This window comes from Acomys russatus, unplaced genomic scaffold, assembly GCF_903995435.1.
Source record: "Acomys russatus unplaced genomic scaffold, mAcoRus1.1, whole genome shotgun sequence".
In the NCBI taxonomy this organism is placed as follows: domain Eukaryota; kingdom Metazoa; phylum Chordata; class Mammalia; order Rodentia; family Muridae; genus Acomys; species Acomys russatus.
Window position 1 is genome coordinate 4,023 of NW_026131730.1, and position 17,524 is coordinate 21,546.

The window sequence follows — 17,524 nt, forward strand, 5'->3', positions numbered from 1 at the left end:
CACACTGAGCTCCCTGAGTCAGTTAGAATCTCAGGACCCAAACTTCTCCCTGAGTCCAGTCAGAGTCTCAGGGCTGGGACTGCCCGCCAAGACCAGCCAGGGACTCCAGCCTCCACCCACGCTCTGAGCTCAGCTAGGTTCTCTGGGGCCAAACTGCCTGCCAAGCTCAGCTAGACTCTCTGGGCCCAATCTGCCCACAGCACAGTTAGGGACTCTGGCCCCAAACCGCACGCCGAGCTCAGCCAGAGGGTGGAATTGCACAATGAGCTCAGCCAGGGACTCTGGACCCAAACTGCTTGCTGAATTCAGCCCGGGACTCTAAGCCTAAACTGCACAGAGAGTCCAGCCAGAGTCTCAGGGCCATGATGCAAGCAAAGTTCAGCTAGAGTCTCTGGGCCGAATCTACCCACCAAGTCCAGCTAGGGACTCTGGGCTCAATATGCACGCTGAGCTGAGCCTGCGTCTCAGCAGCAGAACTGCATGAGCTGAGCTAGCATCTCCGCGGTGGAACTGTGTACTGAGCTAAGCTTGGGACTCAGGGGCCGCAAAGGCACTGAGCTCAGCCTGTGTCTAAACAGTGGAACTGTGCGCTGAGCTGAGCTAGTGTCTCCGCAGTGGAACTGCACACTGAAAAGCTTCGGTCTCTGGGCGAAACTGCACACCAAATCCAGTTTGGGTCTCAGAGCACGAGCCCTGCGCCAAGTTGAGCTTGCGACACAGAGCCCAAACCACACGGCACAGCCCAAATCCTGCCCAGAGTCCCCTCTCCAGCTGCAACTCCCACTGACCACCACACCAATCGCCTCCGCCAGAGGGCTCTGAGCTGCAAACCTCAGTCACCACCACCACCACTGCTACTGGTGCTGCCTCTCCTGTCTGAAAAATTCCGCTATTCTCCCGTGTGCAGGGGCACACAGGTCCTCTACACACTGGGGCCTTCGAACCGTGGAGCACTCCTACTGCAGTGGTGAGGGGACCTCAGTGTTACTGGTTCAGAATTCTCTGCAATTCCCTGAATTGTTTAATGGAGCTTCTAAGCACAGTCCACACTGCTCGCCGCCATCTTGGATATCCCCTAGTATATTTTATATATGTGTACTAATATAAACGTAAATGTAAGAAATACTAATATTAAAAACTGTAAATAAATTTAAAATGGGGTACAATGAAAAATAATCAATTAATTAAAAACTGAAAAAAACAACAATCACCATTTGTTGAACATATACATTATCATATATGTATAATATATTATGCTTCTATAAAGAAGATTTATTTACAGTCTTTACAAACATGATTGAGTTTTCTTGAGAATATATCTAAGACCAAGATTGCTAAATCACATGATGATCTGAAGCTTATTATCTCCTTAAGACCATATCAGATTGTATTCTGAATTTTTGTAGAGTTTTATTTAAACTTTTGTAGAGGCAATAAATTATTGCAAATAAAAATTAAATCACATGGTAAGTCTGTGAAGGACCTGCCAGTGAAAAGTTCAATTCCTAGTACTGCTCCTGTCAAAACCAAAAAAAAAAAGATCAATAATATACCTCTCAAACCCTGACATCATCGTTTTTACCTCATCACCCTTCTCAAACCTTGGCATTTATGTTTTGTGAGTCTCCATGTGGAGGTTGCCCTGTGGTTAGCAAGAGGTCAGAGACAATTGGTGATGTCATTTCACCACCACCAACATGTGAGTCTCAGGTATCAAATTCTACTAGTCAAGCACATTTCCACATCGAGCCATCTTCCTAACTCCTCCAGTCAACCTGTCATAATTCTGTTAATGTTAATTCAGTAACTCTCTGTATATTCACTCTAAGACAAACAGTCATTAATGTTTTCCTCTCAGTATCTCACAACGATCGTCATCTGTCTTTTACCTTTGTATCTGCACAGAACCAGTGAGACAAAACCATGCAGTTAGTTATGGTGATTCCCCCTGCGGATGAGACCATGAAGGTTTGTGGTGTGAGGACCTGGAGAGACACCTTCTCTGGAGTGTCTAACACTGCTTACACTGCTGTGCCTGGTGGCCTTGCTTTAGCCAGGCAGGGGTGTTCTTCTCAGGCTTCAGCAAAATGATGTAGCACTTGGGGATAAAGATGCCACCCAGAAGCCCAGCAGTGGAAGCCAGGATGGAGAAGATCTCTACAGCCACAGTGGACTTGCCCCGGGCACTGTGGTACAGGGGCAGGAAGGCTGTCCAGACACTGCAGAACAGCAGCATGCTAAAGGTGAGATACTTAGTCTCATTGAAGACATCTGGCAGGGCCCTGGCCAGAAAAGCCACAGAGAAGGTACCCCCTGCCAGGAAACCCAAGTAGCCAAGCACACAGAAGAAGATGGTGCCAGAACCCTCCTGGCACTGGATGACAATGTGTTGGGGTTCCGAGACCATATCCTTGTGTGGGAATGGTGGGGAGGTGGCCAACCAGACCCCACAAAGAACAACCTGAATTAAGGAAGCAATGAGGACCACTGAGGAGGAAGCACCAGGGCTCAGGCATACCCGGATCCTGCCCCCTGGCCTGGTGACCCTGAAGGCCAGGACCACTGTGACAGTCTTGGCCAGAACAGAGGAGACAGCCACCGTGAACACCACGGCAAAGGTGGTCTGACGGAGGAGGCAAGTGGTGACAGTGGGTCGGCCTAGGAACAGCAAGGCACACAGGGCACAGAGGGAAAGAGAGATCAGGAGTAAGTAGCTGAGAGCTCTGTTGTTGGCCCTCACCACAGGTGTGTCCCGATGCTTCAGGAACACTCCAAGGACCAGGACAGCCATACCACACAGGAAGATTGACACCAGAGCCAGTATGAATCCCAGTGGTTCCTCAAAGGCCAGGAAGATCTCTGTCCTGGGCAGGCAACGGTCTCTGGTGTGGCTTGAGTACTGCTCCTTGGGGCACTGAAGACATCTCTTCATGTCTATGGGAGACAGACACAGAACAGGGAGTTGGACTGGGGTGGCTGAACATCACTTAATCTCAGCAATTGAGAGAAAGAGGCAGGTGGAATTCTACCAGTTCCAGGTCTGCATGGCCAAAATACTAAGCCCTAAGCCAGCCTGAGCTGCATTGTATACCATGTCTCAAAATCAAACAACAAACCTAAAGAAATACACACACACACACACACACACACACACACACACACACACACAGGGTTTGTAATGAGAGCACACAGAGGAGGGCTCTGACAGTGCAATCATGAGTCCTCACACAACACCAACCCTCAGGCCAACTTGACTTTACATTTCCAGCTTTCAGCAGAGTAAAGCAGTAAGCTCTGTAGTTCAACCAGCCTGGAATGGGATGGTCTGTTCACACTCAACCTCTGCGGTGAACACTTTTCATACAGAGAAAGAAAGAAGTCACAAAAAAGATACCCACCATGCAGCTCCAGTTACAGGAGGTTTAAACAGCAACTGAAATTTGTCAGTGTCAATGAAAGTCAGGGTGTTTATATGACACCTGGAGAAGCTTGTGGGTATCTATGTTTCTCTCCTTTCTTTTCCATCTTTCCTTTTTTTTTTTTTTTTCATTTTCAAGAGAAGTCCCAAAGTGTAACCTCATTCTGTAGACCAGGTTGGTTTCAAATTCAAAGACATAGCCTGCCTCTGCCTCTTAATGCTAGGACTAAATTCCTGAACCACCATTATCTGATGACAATGTCTTTCTTCATCAGGGGACAAGGGATGTGCAGTGTGTGTGAAGAGACAATTCATTAGGATGTGAAAATGTGGTTTATTCACGTCTCTGTCTCAATAAAGCACTTACCTAAAAACAATTGTAAGACTAGCTTTCTCAATGGTGTTCCCACCTGAAGTCCACAGGGAAGCACAGACTGCAACATCTCAGCACGAGGGTGGGGGGGGTTAGAATGAGAATGGTCCCCATAGATTCACATATTTGAATGTTTGATCCCTAGTTGGTGGACTGTCGGGATGGATTGGGAAGTGTAGTCTTATAGGAGGAAGTGGGTCACTGTGAGTAGCCATTGAGAGTTCAAAAATCCCACACCAGGCCCAATCTCCACTGTCCTGCCTGCTGCCTGTGGAGCACAATATAAGTTCTCAGTTACTGCTGGGGCACCATGCCTTCCAGCGTGCCTGCCACCATCCATCCTGCCATGAGGTTCATGGACTCATCCCCTGAAACTCTAAGTAAGGCCACAGTTCAATGCTTTTCTCAAAAGCACACTTGCTCATGGTGTCCCTTCCCAGCAGGAGAACAGTGACTAACACAATGGAGAAATACACAAGGAGGCTCACAGTGCCCTGTGGACCCCCTCAGATTCCAGCTCCTCGTGCCCTTACCTCTTTGGTCTGCAAGTGTCCCTCGGGGCAGGGGACTGCAATCAAAACAGCAGTGGGGGGCTCCGGACGGGAAACTTGGCTAAACCCTGGAAGGCAGCTTTCACTGCAGTTTGAGTTGGGCACCTGGTAACAGTGAACATAGTGTCACCGGTGAATCTCTAGGGATACAGATGCTTGACGTAACTCTGACACAACACAACAGGTTCCTCTCAGCTCACTACATTGGTCATCTTTCAGAATATAAGTCTCTCCAAGAGGAGTCACATGGAACAGGTACCATTATATGTAATATAAGAAGGGCTACACCGAGCTTACTTAGCTAAGGCTTCAAAAATTTAGCTAAGCAGTGTGATGTGTTATCTCTCCAGGCTCTCTGGGTTCCTACATCAACAGTTGAAAGTATTGCAACTGGAGAAATAGTCCAGCAAGCAGGAGTACAGGCTGCTTGCTCTTCCAGAGAAGCAGGGTTCAATCCACAGAACCCACATAGCACCTCACACTGTAACTCCATTCCAGAGGGTCCAATTCCCTCTTCCTCCCACCACAGGCACACACGAACACAATACATAAAGATATATGCCAGTAAAACTTCCAAATGTGCATAATAAAAATTGAGAAAGACTGACATGTATTGTGAGACATTAGAGAAGCACATGCCCTTCTGTCATGGCAGCCTGCTTGCCTCAGTGACTCAGAAAAACAGCATTTTTCCTTTATCTTCTTATTATCTCTTTTTTCTTTCTTTTGCATGGACTCCACAGTTTGGGCATGCTTCCCTTGTTACCTTTCTCTCTTTCTCTGAAGACTTCTACAGACCTGTGGTTGCTTGCCAGGACTGCATGTCTAACTCAGAATAAAATGCTCTCACGCTTCTTTTTCCCAGTTTCCCTCTTAGTGCAGCTGTTGAGATTTTCAGTTTGGCTATCCTGTTTTTTTGCTTAAACTATAAAAGTAATGGATAGTATGGCTAAACTGTACATATTGACTCCATCAACTAACTTTCTATCTATCTATCTATCTATCTATCTATCTATCTATCTCTGTGTGTGTGTCTGTCTCTCTCTCTGTCTCTGTCTCTCTGTCTCTGTCTGTCTGTCTCTCTATCTATCTCTCTCTATTTTCCTCTGTGTGTGTCTGTGTCTCTCTCCATCTCTGTCACTGTCTCTCTGTCTCTGTCTCTCTCTGTCTCTGTCTGTTGTCTGTCTGTCTGTCTGTCTCTCTCTCTCTCTCTCTCTCTCTCTCTCTCTCTCTCTCTCCTCTCTCTCTCTCTCTCTCTCTCTCCCATAGCCTCCCCAGAACTTGCTCTGTAAAACACTTTGGCCAAGTACACAAACAATCTTCCTGCCTCTACCTTCAGAATGCTGAGATTAAAAGGTGTGCACCACCATCACCAAGCTGTCCCAGTCCCTCTTTAAAACGGCTCCACCAACAGGCAAGGGTTATGAAGAGGGAAGTGTGTGGTGCTGAGATCTCTGCCACAACAGAAGAGGTGAGAAATCCCTCCCAGATCAAGCCAATAAAAGGCCTTTCATGAGAAAACCCTCTGACCACTAGCATGTGTCCTTTGTTCTTTGAGTAACACATGAAAGGGAAACTCCTCTTGTTGAAAGGCTTAAGCTGACCACTGACTAGAGATGCCACCAGAACAAAGTTAAGACAAAGTGGTATCAGATGGGACTCTTCTCGACTGGCATATGACAGGAAGCTGAGACGTTTCATGCACAAGACAGCACACATAGGCATGCCTATCTCAAAACAGCCAATCATTTGTTAATAATCATCAGGATGTGAGCATCACAGGTTTCCAAAGTCTTGTGTGTTGGACTACTAGTCACCAGATGCTGGGTTTTTTGAAGAATGATGGGATCTTGAGGCATCTGACCTAGTCAATACATTAATTTCTCACTGGATTCATGACCTGAAGAACTACTGTCGATGTTGGAAATAAAAGTGAACCCTAATTGGAAGAAGTGGGTTTGGTGCCAGTGCACTGGTAAGGTATAACTTGCTCTCCTACCATATCTATCTGGAACCGCATAATCTCCAGTTCATGGTCACCAGGAGTTGGGAAACCTCTTCCCACCACACATGGCTTCTGCCATGACATATGACCTCAAGCTCACACAACCAAAGCAATGGATCATCCTGACCTCAAAACTCTAAAACCACAAGTCAATAAAAACATTTCCTCACTTCACACTGTTCCTTGGAAATTTGCCATGGCCGGGGAAATCTAAAACATTACGTAAGCAGATTCTTCTGATTAAACCTCACAGATGGTACATGGAAGACGTTTAGCTCAGTGTGTCACTATCTTCCTCTTCAAAGAGCAGAAAAATGAAAACACTCTCAAAATATCTCCAGGTGCCATTTCTGATTCTGTTTGCAAGAGGCCGGTATGTTCTTTTTCCCCATTTTTTTACAAGTTTGTGTGGTGTAAGTATGTGTATGTGCCTCAAAACATCTACGTGGGATGATGAGAATGTGTGGACAAGTGCATGTGAGACCAGTGTTAATGTTGCAAATCGTCGTTCTTTACTTTTCCACTATGCACATTGAAGTAGACGCTCAAAGTAAACACCCAGAATTCGCTGATATGGTTACTATTACTAACTGGCTTCCTTTGCTATCTCCTTGTATCCACCATGCAAGAATGTGAAATTACAGGTACCACCCTGCCCACTCAGCATGTACACATGTTTTGGAGGACCACAGCCTAGATTTTGTGCTTGTGTAGCAAACACTAACCAATGAGCCATCTCTCCAACAGCAGCTCTGATGTATTTATTTTTCTGCTCAGTCAGTATCATTCAGAGAAAGGTCTCTTATTAGATAAAGAACATCATCGCTTATGACTGACTGGCCCAATCCAGAGCCACGTCCCCTTCATGACCAAGGAGGGATGAGGAACCCTGAACTTGGAATTCCCCAGAGAATTTAACACTCTAGGACAAGAGTCAGCTCTGCATTCAGGCAACTCACGTGGAGATCTTCCTTCAAATGGACCATCATTTTGTTCTCAGAAGAAGCCTGAGGGTCTATCGTGCCTACGTTGACCAAATGGAATACACCCTCAGGGGTCTTCTGCCCATGGAAAATGTCAACGTTGTCACCAAATCTCCATTGTCATCAAACATAATCTCACTTCCATCAGGAGTCTTGAAGTGCACCTTTCTGAGGCATGAAGCAGCTGAGGAAGAAAAGAAGATATTGTGGACTGGGCTGGGACTGTCCTAGGTCTTGCTCTATATGGCCTATGCAGTGATACTGAGCAACTTCCATCAAAATATGGCTTCAGTAGTTGTAACTGGAGTTCAAGGACTGTGATATTTCAGAAATAAAAAAATTCTAGGTTTAATCAATAACACTTCATAAAATTTTATACTGAGATTTTTAAATATAATATACTCTGTGTGTGTGTGTGTGTGTGTGTGTGTGTGTGTGTGTGTGTGTGTGGTGTGTGTGTACATCTCATTCACATTGCAAAATTCAGAGAGTAACTCTCAGGAATATTTCTCCTGCTCCTGCCATGAGGGACTCAGGAATTGCTCTTAAGCTTGGGGACAAGTGCCTTTACCCACTGAATAATCTCGCCACCCTTAAAATTAAACCCAGAACATCTCAATGTGGTGCTGGCCTCTAGGGTCTCATTTGGCTGTGCACTATTCTGCACAGCCTTCCATCCCACCACACTCTTTAGATGCCAAACACTTATATCTTCCACAACTGGACCCAGCCACTGAGGCCTCCCAATCACTCCAGAACCACTCTGTCACACATCTTCACTCACATCCATATGACTCTTCTTATTGTCTCAATTCTATGGTGCTCATAAAGGCTGTCTTTGACATCAACAACGCTGTCTTCCGTGGAGAGGTTTCTTGTCCTCTTCTCTGCAACTCTGGTATTTCAACCTCTCCGCCTCTCATTTTCCTTCACACACTCCTCAATCTTTCATCTACCTTATATCTTCATCATAGGCCAGAAGCAGACATTGCCACCCTCACATATGATATTTTTGGACAGGTTCTTGCTTTGTACTATAGGTTGGCCTTGAACTCAAGATTCTATGGCCTCAAGTTCCTGTGTGCTAAGATGATAGACAAGAGTCACCAAGCCCAGCCTCCTGTAAATCATAATTAGGCAAACTCAGCCTAAATGCCAAGAACTATAACTGTTCTACTGGTCCAAAACCACATGAATCTCACCAAGCACACAGGGAAGCTGAACGATGGGTATGAAAATGTACCCCCTCTTAGCCACCACCTCCACTTTATCTCAATAATGAGCAAAGTGATTCTCAGAAGGGTTCTTGCAGATGTGGGCTTATGCTGCCTGGAGTCTATTAGAGAAGCTTGAAGATAGATGATAGACAGTAGACAGACAGGACAGACAGATAGTTAGACAGACAAACAGAACAAAATAACCTATATTTATTATGTAAATGTATGAATGCTCTATTTTAAAATAGAAAAACTAGGTGAGGACATGAATACTGGCTCGAGGATTAAAGCGTTTGCCATACAAAACATGATGTTGGGATTTCAAATATCTACAAAAACACCTAAATGCCAGGATATAAAGAAGCCTTTTGGTAATTACATCCTCAGAGATGGAGACAAGAGATGTCCAGAGCAGGCTGGCTAGGACACACTAGCCACCACAAACATGTTCTATGGTTAAGTGAGAGGTCATGCTCCAAATAATAAGGTAGAAAAGTAACTGAAAGGTAATATCTCACATCATCCTCAGACCTTACCACATGGATGTACAATATGGGAACACTGGACCCATCTGTGTCAGTACGCCTACACACATGTGTCCACACCCCGTGCACCAAATGTCCCTTTGAATTTTGGATTTGAAAGAATGCATATCTAACAAATGTCCTCTGTTTAGAAAGCTCAAACCTGGAACACTTCTCTGAAATATCAGTTTTACAAACAAACTGAATGTGCTATGTCAATCAACACGACAGGGAATGGACTCCTCTGAGATCATACATAAACATGGACCACATGTCCAAGGCTGCTTCTCAGATCCATCTCAGTAACAAGGATGAGAGGCACAGCTTTAGTATACAGTCTGCTACAGCACTGTAGCTTAGTAAAAACATACATCTTGTGTCTTGGCTATCACTAAATCCTCCACACATCTGCTCCATGTCTTCTCTCACCTGCAGGGATGGAAGTCCTGGGAGTCCATACATTTCCTTTTTCTGGTGCCCACAGGATAAAACATCATGCAGGACATGGGCCAATGCTGTAGACAGCTGTGTAGGCAGCATCGATTTTACTCAGTTCTTGGAAAGGATGCCGCTTGTGTTTCAGACTCTCATTTCCCGGAGCAGAAATGAACTCCCTCTGTCACTGTGCTGTTCTGCTGAGGCCATGAACATCAAAGGTGAACTCCCAGAACTTCTTTATAAACATGTCTTCAGGGGTCTGGCTAGGGCGCAGCTGAGCAAGGAATTCAGGGAAAGCCAATTGCCCTGCTGCTGTGATACAGAAGGCCAAATGTGCCTTGCAAGACCTGGGAAATGCCTGGAACAGTCAGAGCGAGAGCCATGTGCAGAGTGTCCGTGCTGACCCACACATGGCCTGAGACATTTGTACCCAGTAAAACCGTACAAGATGGACTCAAAATTCGAGTTGCTTAAGAAAATCAGAACAACCTTGGCGGTGCATTTCTGCATCTTCTGGACAGTCTCTTCAATCTTCCCAAAGGACTGATCAGAAGGGACATAGAGGTGGAACTCAATGCACACACCAGCTGGGCTCAGCACCTCAGTGGCCAGAGAGCTGGCCTGCTGCCCAAACTCATCATCATTGGCCAGAACGATCACCCAAGACCACTGGAATGAATTATCAGCTGGGTAACTGCACGGGAGGATATAAGGTCACTAGTCAGCGTCCTAAGGAAGGATGGGAACTGGATCTTGTCACTCAGGCTGGGCAGTGAAGATGAGTAACTGATCTGTCAAGGAAGAGCCAGGGAACGTGACAGTAGGTGACAGCCAACACTAAGTGAAATCTAATGGTCTGATTGAAATATAGGAAGGAGTGAGGAACTAGAAGGCCAGCCAATCAGAATCCTTCTAGTTCTAGCAGGAGACCCATAATTGATTCCCAACACCAACATCATGTGATGGGAACCAGATAAATGCCTCTAGCTTCAGGCCCAGGAAGGCCTCTTCTGGCTTCTCCCACACCTGTGGCACATAGTCACAAAGACATATACACACATATATAATGTCTATTAAAACCTAAAGGTAATTTTGATTAAGGCTTGAGATGACATTTTGGGAAGTCTGCTGGTTCTGCCAAGCATCTGTACACCCCCTCACTAGTGGATCATCCCAGACAGTCCTGTGGCATAGCTTCCCCTGTTCCCTTCTCGGGTTCTGCCCAGCGCCCTGCCCCTCATATTTCTTCCTGCACTGCAGCTAGGCTTAGTCTGACTGTTTTGCCCACCGATGTAAGGTTGTGCTTTAGATATTTCACGTGTAAGTGTGTGCACGAGTGCGTCTGTCTTTCTGTCCATCCATCTGTCCGTCTGTGATGATGCACATGTAGAGGCAAGAAGATAAATTGAGAGGGCTGGTTTTCTTCCATCATGTGGGTTCCAGAAGCACAAACTGAAGTCATCAAGTCATCAAGCTTGGTATGAAGAATTTTTACACAATAAACCATCTTGATGTCCCCCAGTAAGAACCAATAAGCTATGGGCTCTTATCAAACCAGCATTGTATGCTTTCCCAAGTCTGAGAGAAATGAGAGTCAAATTTCTCAATTTTTCCAGGAATAGATAGCACAATCCACTCAGGAAAAATGAGTTTATAAAGATGTTAAATGTTGGTGTTCTATGTCTGTGGGAGGTTGTTGTTGCTGCTGACATTATTTTGGTTTTACCAACACAGGCTGTGGCTTCTCTGCCTCAGGTATTAGTACAAAACTTCTCCAGCCACCACAAGGTATTACACATTATTCTGTCTTTACACAAAGGCCCTAGCATCTAGTTGGTTCATGGGGAGGGATATGGCTGACTCCATCTCAAACAGGTGGTACTGCCAGAAGAGACATTATATTAAAGATTAAAAATTAAGATTACATTTGGATTGTAGACAAACAATGATGTTTTATAGAAGTTTGTCCAACGAAACACACATAACTAATTGAAAACAAATCATATTTTAATAGAAATATTTGGACAAACTTAGTCTAAAAAGATTGTTTCTTTTTAAACTCAAATTTTTATTATTTTCCAAGAATAAATGTTCTGCCTGCATGTATGACTGTGCACTACATGTATGTCTCCTGCCCATGAAGGACAGAAATGGAAGTCCCATTGATAGAAATGTGTTTAAGATCATTGTGAGACTCCACATCTGTAGTGGGAAATCCAACTTATGTCCTCTGCAAGAAGCCACCAGTTTGCTTAACCTCTGAGTCATTTCTCCACACCCTGGAATTCAAATTTAACTAAGGTTTCTCTTGCAGCCCTACAAGATGAAAAAGAAAAATTCGTGACATAGTTTATAAACATCAAGTTTTTGTTCTGGACATGATAGTGCACAGCACTCAGGAATCTGAGGATAAAGGATCAAGAGTTCTAGAGCAGCCTGGGTTACAAGGAGAAACCCTGCTTCAATACACACACACACACACATACATACACAAACACACACACATACTTTAAAAACAAAAATGAAGATTGGCTTTGGCTGTGTCATTATGTACAGAGTAGAATATGGATTTTCTACTGCTTTAAATATACCTAAATGTGAGAAGAAGAGAGAGACGCCTCAAGGCTAAAAGCACTTGCGACAAAACAAAAGTATAGGAACTCAGATTCCACGTATGTATGTAACAAGCTTGGTGACCCCTTTAAAAAAACCTGTCACCCCTCAGCTCCATGAAGACTGCATACAGCAACTCATAGTGTGGTAATAATTCTCTGTGTGACTGTTGTGCACAGGTGTGGGAGGAGGGCCAGAAGAGGCCTTCCTGGACCTGAAGCTAGACACATTTGTGTGATTCCCTAACTGCAATGCAAAACTCATGGGCCAAGATAGGTGGATATTTGCTACTATGTTAGAGATCCTGAGTTCAATTTGCAGCAGCACAACAATAGCAGATAAAACACATCAGTAAAACTGCAAAACTGCAGCTTCTCCAATATCTTTTTTCTGATTCAATAGATAACTTGGGTAAAAACGTGTGTTGGGTGTGTGTGTGTGTTGTATACATAAAGATTCATATTAAGATAAAAATAGTAAATTTTAGAAATATAGGTTGATTTTGTATTATCCTAAGTTTCTCTTGTCAATGCAGGGGGAACTATAGTTCTCTCTAAGCTATGGCAGACATGGAGAGAGAACCAGGTTGGAAATGGAGAACATTTCAGGGTACCTTGGCACCACAGTGAAGCTCCTCCACTACTGTGACCCTCACCATCAATTTCACATCCTCACTAAGGGATGGCACTGCACTCATAGAAGGAATAAGGCTATGAGCAACTCACCTGAGGAAACTTTTACAGTCCCCAGAAAGTCTGCCATGGGACACAGACAGCGATGACCGTGTTGTCCCAACCAAGGCGGCCTGAGGAGAGCCAATGCTGACACACGTAGTTGGGGATGGGATCCTCCTGCCCTGTTAGAAAGCTCATCGTTTCATGGAGGGCTCCATGCACTGAGTCCCCAGAGGTTTCGAATTGAGAGCCCAGGGGTCACATTGGGCAACAAGTGAGCACTCCTATTAATCTCCTCAATGGCAACACAAAACTCTGGCCACCCTGTAGCCCCAGTTGGAGACACTGAGGGAAAGAGAAGACCACATTTATCACTCATTATGCGGTAAATGAAACAAGAATAAACTCTGTGATTCAAGTATAAACACACTTCTGCACAGATACTTGTGCACAGATGTGCATAGGAGCAAGGCTCAGAACAGTCAAGGGAGTCCACAAGGGATGTGCAGAAGATAATCAAGGGAAATGTTTCTAGACAAGGGCAATATTTGAAGATCTAGTGCATAAGCTGGGTTTGATGGCACACATGTGTATTGTCAGCTGTCAAGAGACAGAGACTCTGTGAGTCAGAGACCAGAGCATCAGCTACATAGCTAGTTCCAGGCAGCCAGAGCTACACAGGAGACCTTATCTCAAGGAAAGAAGGAAAATAACCGATTGAATAATATGGTAGGATACAGTTATTTGTACCTAACATTGATTTCGGAAAGTCAGAGGATAGAGGGAAGGGATTTAAAATATGGTCTTCGGACATGACTGAGACACTGCACACATGATCTCACAGCAGCTCAGGTGCCGGCATTGGGACTGCACAAGCCTGAGCCTTCAACAGCCAATCATGGGTGGGGCAATTCCACATGGGACACTACTCCTCCCTGCTGAACTTTGGCAACTGATGTATTTGGTGGGTATGAAGGCTGTCATTTTCTCTCTATGCACCTACATATTGAACTGGCCAAGCTCCAGTGGACAGGTCCAAACCAGAAGCCACACAGATGACCGTGATTTCTATCAATGGGTACAAAACCAAAAGGCATCAATTTCAGAAATGGACCTGCAGAGAGGAATAGGAAATGACAGGTTTGGAAGGAAAATAAGAGAGGATAGGAGAATAGAATAAACTAAATATACTATATAAATATATAAAATTGTCAAAGAACAAATCTAATACATTTTAACGCATATGCGTACAGTCAACACCAAGATTGTGCAAAATGTCACCTTTAGACATTTTTCATATATTCATTGGAACATTTATGCAGCAACAATAATTAAAGAAAGGCCATGAATTTGAAAGGGGTGCATATGGGAGGCATACAATGGAGTAAAGAAAGCAAAATATATATGTGGAGGGTGAGACAGGGTCTCCCTCTGTATTGCTACCTAGCCTGGAAGGCACAGAGATCCACCTGCCTCCCTGGTCCTGAAACCTAGAATAGAAGGCACATGCCACCATACCCAACTGAAGTTGTATGCTTCAATTAAATGTTAAATATGTTAATGCTGAGAGTACATTTGACTTTAGATGAGGAAAAGATTTCACATCAGCTAGTATAACCTCCAACTCACTAGAGAGCTGAGAATGACTTTGAACTTCTTTTACTTGTGTATGGGCATGCATGCATATGTAAGCCAGATGTGACCTCTGGTATCGACTTCAAACACGTTTAGTGTCGCATGAGTGTGTGTGATTGTGTGGCGTGTGTCTGGGTGCATGTGTGTGTGTGTCTGTGTCAGTGTGTTTCTGTGTATGTCTGTGTGTGGGGACGTGTGCCTGTGTGTCTGTGTCGAGCTGTGTGTGTGTGTCTTTAAGTCTGGGTGTATGTGTTTCTGTGTGTCTGTGTCTGTGTGTCTGTTGTCTACGTTGTGCATGTATTTCCTTGGTATGGGAATGGCCGTGCTCACCACAGCAACAATTAAAAAAAGATATTAAGACTTTAAAAATAATAATAATAAACCATAAGGCTGAGTTGGGAACTACTGTGTGCAACAGTAGTTAGAAAATCTGGGACAAGAATGGGCAAAGGAAGCTTTTAGCTATGGCTCAGTTCATGGACTTTGAGCCTCATAAGCCAACTGTGGAAGTACATGGCTATAGTCACAGGACCTAGAAGGTGGAGGAAGGAAGATCAGAACTTCAAGGTCAGCACTGATTACCTAGAAAATTGAGGCAACATGAACCTCATGACAAATAAGAGCAAAAGAAATACACTGGAGAAGAACCATCGGGCCTGAGGACTGACAAACAACGTACTAATTACACATTTAGGCATTCAGCACACACACCTGCCTAGACGTCCTTTTGAGTAGCAAGCACACACAAAAACTCAAGAATCCACTGAGCTGAGGAGCACACACACTACAGCCAGTGCAGGAGCAGCCTATGGTAGAAACAAGAAAGATAGAGGGAGAGAGACAGTGTAAAAGGAGAGCTACAGAGCTATTACCTTTCTACACAGAAAATGGGGGCCATCTAGCTGGGATTCTGAGAATCAACCCTTCTCCAAGGATTCACACAACTTTTCAAGCTGCTTCTGGCTTTCAGAGACTCCTGCCCCACAACAAGGACTTACCTTGAAGCCTGCAGCCCAGCCGCCGGTGGGGCACTGAAATCACACATGGTGCCATTAGAGAAGTGAAAGATGGAGAAACTGCCCCCCACCGTGACATCTCCAGGACGGTCAAAGCGAGGGCTCTGCCTTGGCAACAGCCAGGCTCTCGGTCCAGGAAGGGCAGACCCAGAGACACAGACAAAGACAAGAGAAAGGAGGGTACACAGCCACATGCCTGCTGAGAGCCATACTGCCAAGAGCAGGACAGCCCCATATGGGGCAGTGGCAAACAGTGAAGGGGGCTTTTATCTGGAATATAGCCATTGATTGAGTCCCTGAGATTAAGGCCACACTGGGAATTCTATGTCCACAGGCTGTGTGGAGATTATTGCTCCCTAAAAGGTGGGTGGACTAGGTGGCCACAAAACCCCAGAGCCATTAGAAGTTGTATGCCTTCTCCTGAGGGTTCCTAGCCTCCTGCATCCAGGGATACAGATCTTGGCATCATCTGCGACTATAGGGAGAGCGACAATGGGCACGGCTGTCTCCTAAGGGGCCTGCAAGGGAAGGAGCAGCTGTGCCCAGGGTGCTCAGGGCACTGATCTGTAGAGTGGCCCCAGGTGGGGACAGGGAGCAACATGTCCAGTAGCTGAAAGGAAAATATTTTTAGCATGTAGGTCAATCACTACAGCCCCGCATTGTCCTGCCCACGTTCTTGCATAGTTTGATCCACCAGCCCATGTTCTTAGTGGTCGTTGCAGTTCCTTAGAAAAGATTCTGAAATGTTTTATGATGGAGTTTTGGACATACAAAAACCAAACTGCAGAAAACAACCAATGCCCCTGTCATCCTGGAGTCATGCCCTATTCTTCCAGGCTACTGAGACTTTTATCTGTATTGGAGAACAAATACCAAGCCTGGCAGGATGGCTCTCCAGGTAGATTCAATTGATACACAAGCTTGACGTCTTCTGTTTGATATCATGAACACATACAAGCACAGAAGAAGAGAAAAAACTCCACAAAGTTGTCCCCTGACTCCACATAGAAGCTATTGCATCCAACACACACACACACACACACACACACACACACACACACAGTTCACATACACAGTAGAGTATTTTATATAAGAAGGCAAATTCCAGACTTTGTTATTCCAAATGATAAGTATAATTTCATAACATAATCCCGCTATGCAAAAAGACCCCAACTCAATCCTCACGTCCATGACTTGAGACGAGAACTGACTTCTGGAACCTTCCCTCTGACCTCCAAATATGTGCTGTGGCATGTCCATGTCCAAAGACACAGACACAGACACGGAGGGAACACCCACAAACACACCAATGTATGAATCAATAAACATAAAACTGCAGGGATATAGAATACGTCAGTAATAATTCCAGCTCACTCGTATACCACACTACACTTATTTAGAATTCACTTTAAATTGTTTGGCCTTTTCTCAGATAGAAGAATATTAGGAACGTTATGTAATACATTGACAATTCATTTCACACTAGTTTTATTGAGCAGTAATTCACATAGTGTACAATTCATCCATGTCCACTATACAATTTTCCATATGTGGGAGCACACTTAGATCCCAGCACTCCGGAGGCAGAAACAGGAGGAGTGCTCCAAGTAGGAAGCCAGCTAGACTGCCCCAAATAATGAATAAAAAAAGATGACAATCTAGTATATTTGTTTTCTTTTATAACTAGTAATGAATACTTTTTAACTCTTAGATACCTGTGGGAAGTGGTTTAAGAATAGAGTGCATGTGCACACAGAGGCCAGAGGTGGTGGTTTCCATGGAGTTAGAATTACATTTGGCTGTGAGCCGCCTGACATGTGTTCAGGCAACCAAACGGAGGTCCTCTGGAAGAGCTGTAAGTATTCTTTAACATACAGCCATCTCTCTAGGCCCAGCTAGCATTTTAGAACTTCTCACACCAGAAAGAAGGACTGCACCAATTACACTTCACTCCTCACCTCTAATCTCTCCCCGACAAACTCAGGAAATTAGCAGTCTAATATATTTCTCTATGGGTTCACTTCTTGAGGGTATTGCATAAAACGGAATATAAGATATATGATTTTCTTTGTCTGGA

At 44.7% G+C, this 17,524-nt stretch overlaps 1 pseudogene; it reads right to left on the bottom strand.

Annotated features, from left to right (window-relative positions):
* Positions 1 to 2,011: 2,011 nt before the first annotated feature.
* Positions 2,012 to 15,641, bottom strand: LOC127186428 (vomeronasal type-2 receptor 26-like; annotated as a pseudogene).
* Positions 15,642 to 17,524: the final 1,883 nt, after the last annotated feature.